Source organism: Buceros rhinoceros, unplaced genomic scaffold, assembly GCF_000710305.1.
Source record: "Buceros rhinoceros silvestris isolate BGI_N320 unplaced genomic scaffold, ASM71030v1 scaffold5050, whole genome shotgun sequence".
NCBI lineage: Eukaryota > Metazoa > Chordata > Aves > Bucerotiformes > Bucerotidae > Buceros > Buceros rhinoceros.
Window position 1 is genome coordinate 95,132 of NW_010388909.1, and position 7,168 is coordinate 102,299.

Consider the following 7,168-nt stretch of genomic DNA (forward strand, 5'->3'; position numbering starts at 1 on the left):
CCTTATGGTAAAGCTTACGTTACCAGGATCTGAGTCTGGCTGTAAAAAGGGCGATACACAAAAGAGGATGTAGATCACAGCAAAAATTGCTAGAAATATCTTCTTTCCATTTCACTTGTCTTTTCAGCATTTTTACACTACAGAGCTCATCTTAACAATGCAGCTCATGAACACAACATTCAAATAAAAACACATGCAGTCTTCTACATTCATCATCCACATGCTACTTTTCACAGTTCATTATCAAGGCAATGTGCCACCCTATAAAAATATCACAACGATGCATCTTTAATCTCCTTCATACCTCTTGTTTGTTTTTCTCTTGAGCTTTCAGAGGCAGCCAAATGGAACCAGCACTGACACAGGTTAAAGCAAAGTGTTTGGTATGCGTAAAAAACAGTAAGGACTAGAAGTCCTTAGGCAGGATTGCTGTGTCACCTTGAACTGCCAGAGCTGGGGAAGATGAAAATGAGTCTACAAGATACCACTTGATAACCTAGATACTCAAAATTGTCCTTAAAAACACTTTTTTTTAAAATCTAGGTTTCTAAATAAAAATAGGAGACATTTCTATCCTATGCTTGGGATGAAAAGTCAGAATTTACAGCAAACTGTTTGCACATTCTAATTTCTTGATCTTGACCTGTTAAGTGGCTAACGCATGGCATGAAAATGCTTTACATCGTCTTCCCTTCCACAATAAAGGAAAAAGAGACTTGTTGCTATTTGATTGCTATAGCTATTGCACTTGAAGTTTCTTCTGCTTTCAAGAGGGCCCAGATGCTTGCTGGGTCATTCCTCAGCAGACGTCTCAGCTCCACTGCAGCACCGTCAAGCTGCAGTGAGGAGCCACCAGGCCAAGGGGCACTCCCAGCACCTTGCTCTGGCAATGAGCTGTTCAGCACTGGGAAAGGCAGGCCAGGGAATGACATAACCACGCTCCATGAGTTTCCGGCTGGGAGACTACTTTTCAGATTCAAAAGTATCCTTCCGTGCCCTGGAAAGGAAGCAGACAGCAGCTACTCCTGATCAGCCCCCATCAGCCAAGGGCTGGGGCCCTCGCACATTTCATCCCAGGGCTCATACCACTTTCCGCTGCCCCATTAGCTCTCCTCCTGCCTGGTCAGACTGTCCTAGAGCACCCAGCAGCTCTAGGACTACACCAAATCCCTGTGCCAGCCTGGTTCCACTGCTCAGCCCAAGGCACAGCCCCAGCAGCACCCCTGAGCATCTCCCAAAGCTCTGAGAGGTTCAGGAGCCAGGGGTTGCCCTCCTCTCCCAGCACAGGTATTCAGCACAGGCAAGACAAGACATTGGCAGTAGATTTCATGCCTCCCTTTTTCACCCAATCAGTTCTCCCTCAAGAAGAGAATAAACCCCTTCATTTAAATTCCGACTACTAGTAAACTCTCCAGTGGAACAGAAACCTTAGTAAGTGTAACTGCTGTACATGACACACAGTAATAATTTAGGTATTGGATGAGAATCTGAGAGATACTTACTGAGATGCAAACAAAAGAAAAATGAAAAATACAGTCAATGGAGAGAATGCACGTACCAAAACAAGAAAACAACTAGACTGATACTGATTTTGTTGTTTATCTCTTTGTCTGAGCTTGTTAAACTCCATGAGTCATAAAATGAAAAAGTATTTCCGTCACCATAGTAGTTACAGGCCATATACTAAGAAAGTTTATTAAAGACTCCTTGTTTTCACTGATGTGGAAAGCAATTTTAGAAATTAATTTATATTTTATTGATGCCTGATTGACTACGAGTGCATGAAGATACTGCAAAGATTCATGATTTGACGGCGTGCAATTGAGGCTAAAACCCAGAGACTCTTATAGCCAGATGGGGTTTTAGGAAAAACAAGAATTTTCATCTCTCAAAGACTTCTAATGGTTAAGAGGAAGGTAATTTGTCAAGACTTCATTCCTGATCATCATATGTAGTGTTACAAAAAACAGATACTGCGCACAATGCCAGAAAAAAGTGTAAGCCTACATTTTTAAGACAACCAGCATCTAAGACGAGAATCAAGCCTTAGATACAAACTGTCAATAAAAAATGAGAATAAAGATTTCTCCCTTGTAAAAACTATCAGAAAAGAAAAATGGCAGTCATATAGCAGGGGGGAAAGATCATATCATTACATCAATATTTGCCAAAGAGTGGAAACATTACCAGGCATCAGATCCACCAGGGACAATAAATTACTTGAGGTTATCTAATTCCCAGATACAGCCAGTTAGCGATGACGCTTCACACTGTTGAAAAATCCCTTTTTCATCCTCACTTGGCTCATACAATACACTTGACAGACAGAACAGCACATGGATCACTCGTATGAAACTTGCTGAAACAAGGACAAGACTTAGATCATGATTTGATTTTAGACTGTGACACCTTAGCACAGCAGATGTTTGAAATGCAGTAAGGTATCCGCCTTACAAAAAAAAGCAATGAATAGCATAAAACTAACCACGATCGACACCTGTGGAAAAAGATGGGTAGCTGGCACAACAGGAACCTTTAACTTGGTAACATAAACTGGCATTGCTTTAAAATATATTCATTTAAAATTTCCATGGGATTAATTCCCTCAGGTTTGAGAACAAACAGTTGGTTCAAACCTAGGCAATTCTATTATTTGATAGCATTCAGAGCAGGAAAGGAGAGCAGAGAACTTGCCTTATAAAATGAAGGGCAGGGCAGAGAGCAGAAATCCTTCTTTCCTCATTACAATGCACGGCTTTTCACCTTCCTGCAATCTATGCGCTATCTGAAGGTAACGTCCTTACTAACAACGAATTTTAACACAGAAGCATAAAATCAGTCAGATAAAAAGAATCATATCAATCACAGAATCATAGAATACCAGGTTGGAAGGGACCTCAAGGGCCATCTGGTCCAACCTTTCTTGGCAAAAGCATGGTCTAGACAATATGACTCAGCACCCTGTCCAGCTGAATCTTAAAAGTGTCTGACGCTGGGGAACCCACCACTTCCCTAAAAAAGATTTGCTTGTTTGTTTTCACTGTTCAGAACAGATAAACCTTTATATTTTATAAAATTTCTGTTTTTTTCACTTTACTTCCCAAACATGAGTTAATGAACTCTCAGAATATCTAAGCTAAACAGAATCTCCATTCACGTGACAGAGAAACCACAGGAAGAAAGATTTCCAACATTCTGGGGTAAGTGGTTTCGTGAATAAGAAAGTCTTCCTTTTAATGCTGAGCTAATACAGCCATTAGTACTAAGAAGATGAGAAGTGCTGCATACAAGCTTGCTTGCCGTTGGTATTAATAAACCTGAAGTGGTTTCTGTGTCTGAGTTACGTTTTAAGTTTCAGAATCCAGAGGAAAGCCCACCGTACTGCAGAGACTTGAAACAACTTGTGAACGCAGCAGGTTTCACTCCAGTACAAGAACAGAGGAAAGGGAAGTGCAAGGATGAAGACCTAACATCTGCTAGTAACTTCAGGTCCCAATTCAGCCAAGCATTAAACACACGCTAGCGTCCCTTTACCTTCACGAGAAAGTCTGTGTCACCTTGCATATTTATCTCCTTTCTGATCTTTGTCTAGTTTAGACACCACGACTAAACGGCAGTACAGAAATAGTAACAAGAACCTCTGTCCTGAGTTTGTTTTTCTTTCTTTATTGACTACATTTGGAGTATACGGTTTCATTTTTTTTATCTAAGGACACCCCACGGAGTAGTCTAAAACTGGAAGCTTTGTAGAAGTATGGACTAGAATACAAAGCTAGAAGTGCAGAATAACTTGAAAACCAGGGGAAACACTCCAGAGATCTCACATGTTCAGTTATTCCTGTATTTCAGGAGGAAAAACAGGGATCTTTTTTCACATGTAAACTTTGTGCAATTCTTTTTTTTCACTAAATGATTGTAAAGTAATTCTTAGAGATACTAATGAGTGTTTGAGCTATAAACTTCAGGCTATCAGTTATTTTGTTTATATTTACACAGTCGTGTGCTTGTATATTATTTAGGCAGTTTAAAGAGACCTCTGAAAGGGTAAATAAGAGTTCTGATTGACGCTTCGTTCCATTTTTCAACGCAAGGTGAAGAGCATGAACAAAAGAAAGGTCTACCGTTTCTGCCTGTGCATGGAACAATTCTTGGAAATGGGGTAGGAGTTTCAAGAATTCTGACCTAATCGAATATTGACTCAGAGAGAATTTCATTATTGATGTAAATTAAAACACAGTGGGTTTTGGAATTCTTTGCTCTATGCAGCATCAGGCATTGCCTTCCAGTGACCTCCTCGTACAGACAAGTCTCATACTCAAATAACGTGGCTTTTGGACATGGCCAGGTGCGTTTTATAACAGCATATAAACCATGCAGCATAACCAAATGACACACCAAAGGATTTATTTCCAGTCATCTCAATGCTCATTTCAGTTTTCAGTGTATTCAAAGTCCAGTCCTTTAACATTAGCCAACATAGGATCTTCCAGATTAAAAGTCCACGCCTGAAGAGCCCTCGCAGGACTAAGCAGTACCACTCAGCAGACGGGACACATCACGCAGGCAGAGCTGTGGCTAAAACACGGGTTTTTTCTTGTCAGTGCAGCACACTCCAATCGTCTGCTAAAACTCTACAGCTCAAGTGGCAGCAACCAATCCATGTGTTTGCAAAAGCCCTGCCAGACTAACTCCGAAACAGCGTTCTCCTGAAAACCAGATGTCTTCTGCCAGTTTTGCTCTGCATACGAAAAGCTACGCGTACCTGAAAAGAAAACTTGCAGTCTTGAAAAAAGGAGTGTTTATTTTTGGTGCATGTAGGGTTTATTTAAAAAGTGTTTCGGATTTTCTATAAAAATTAATACACACAGAGAAGAAAAAGAATTTGTGATTCTAGCACTCTGGCAGCACACTGAGATCCTGGTCAAAGACATCCAAGCAGGGACTCAAATCTGGTGTCAGGGCTCCAGATTATACTATTCTAACCAAAATCTCTTTTCCGCTGTGTATCTATTTTCAGTGAAAATGTTTCCTTTACTACCAAGGTAATTACATAATAACAAAGATGCCACAGAATTTGTAGATTTCCTAACTTCTTGGTAAGAATTTAACTTAAAATATATTATGTATCTGTAATTGCTCCCTTTCAATAAACAGAAAAATCATTTTTTGCTACGGGCTCCATCTAAGCAAAACAATTCATTGAACAATTCATTGAATTAGAAATCAACAGGAAGCATTCAAACGGTACTTTTGTGTCTATTGAACACTGCTTATTCATAAACTCAGAGGACAATTTCTTGTGGTGTTGCTTTCTTATATTCACTCCGGATTCACTCACAATAGTTAAATCTACTCTAAAAGTAAAAAGGGTTTAACTCGGAAGGTGAAGACGTCAAATAACACAGTAAATTCCAGGTGGTCCAAAGGCTCAAATGTTCACTTGCCTTAGAAGGACTCGAACAGGAAAAATATTCAGCTCAACAGAAAACTGAGCAACTCAATAGCAGCTAGGAGTGCACATAGATTATTTTAAGATGCAGTTTTAATAGGCCCTTCCGAGATTTGTCAGGGATCAAGTGTGTTTCAGGGCACGCGGGCTAGTCTCCAAAGGGATGAGCTGTCATCATCTCCAGTAAGCCCAGCACTTCTGACTGTGAGGTAGGAGATGGCTAACCCTGCCCTGGGTAATTATCTCGGACCTGCTCTGCAAACAGCACTTGCTGAACTGTACCCATGGCAGATCTAAATGGAGCCACTTCTGTGACTGCCAAGACCCACAAGCAGTCAACAGCCTTAACCTTAGTGCTGCTGCCCCGAACGCACCCAATGCTTCGCATGGGTGAGGACTACTTGCTGTCCCTGAGCACAGGCAGCGCGCCAGGGTTGGCTGAACTCCACGTACAGCTGAACTCCTCAGAGCAGGCTGACATCATCCACAGGAACTACTGGGAGCAGGTCACCGAGCTGCACATCTGTCCCATGCAACGCCTGAGCACTGCTTAGGGCAGCACTGGTGAGCACCCGACAGAGCTGCGGCAGCGTGCTCGCAATCTCCACACCTGCCCTGCACAGCTTAGCCCTACGGACACAGCTGGGGTGTTTGCACGGTCGTGCAGAGACCTCTGAATTGCAGCCCAATGTTCAGGAAAAGCATGAATCACCATCTGGAGGTGCCTGCCTCTCCTGATTGTAGAGAAAACCTATGCAACCGTTTTCAATTAACAGCTTTTTTTTTTAGAGCTGAAAAGGGAGAGTGAGATTCATTTTTAAGTATGTGCATTAGGGCTGAAGAGGCCGAATACACTAGGGCTCAACCTGCTGTAATAAAAGCTGAAGAAAATGAATAATTCGGGAGAAATAAGTAGCTCTTTAAGTTCTCATTACTGCCAGAGAAATACCAGCTAGGGAGAATAGGTTGAGCCTCCTGTTGGTTATTTGTGTTACACTTAGGAAAATGAGTTTGCTAATATTTGCCCAAAAAGCCGTAAGTCTTTTACTAACTGTTCTGTTCAACAACTACCAAAAAAGTCAAACATCTGACAGATTCCAAGTGACAAAATCTGAGAATTCAAGGAAAGAGGAGCTCTTTTACAACAAACAATTGCTTTGAAAAACACAGCCTTCTTCCATCGTCTTTCTGTTCTCCAGTGATGGAATTATCCACACCTAACTGAAGTGGTATATTCAATTTGGATCTAACTCTTTCTGGATTTATCAGCACTTTAGGAGAAAAGATCGTTCAAAACAACAATAAATATTTGCTACCTTACGGCTGGTTTTTTAAATTGCATTTCTAAACCCAAGGATGGTCATCAGGAAGGATAGAGCAGAAAGATCCTTTAGGATGACTTCCTGGGGCACAAATGCAAGTCCAGATGATCCCAGAGGGAGATCTGAGGGAACCACATGATGCTAGGAGCAGGTCCATTAGGGAGTCAGAGTACACTGGGAGAGCCACAACCCCCAAAGCATCTCCCAAACAGCCACTGAGCTAGGGAAAAGGCATTTCCAGACAAGGTCTGATGGATTTTGTATACTAGCAAGTATCAGCTAACGGAAATCCCACCATACCATTTTCATGAAGGAGATGGTGACTCGGGATAAGAGCCAGTTAGTCCATTTTACATATGTGTTTTGGGAGGAGTGGCAGGAGAGAAGGGAAAGAGAA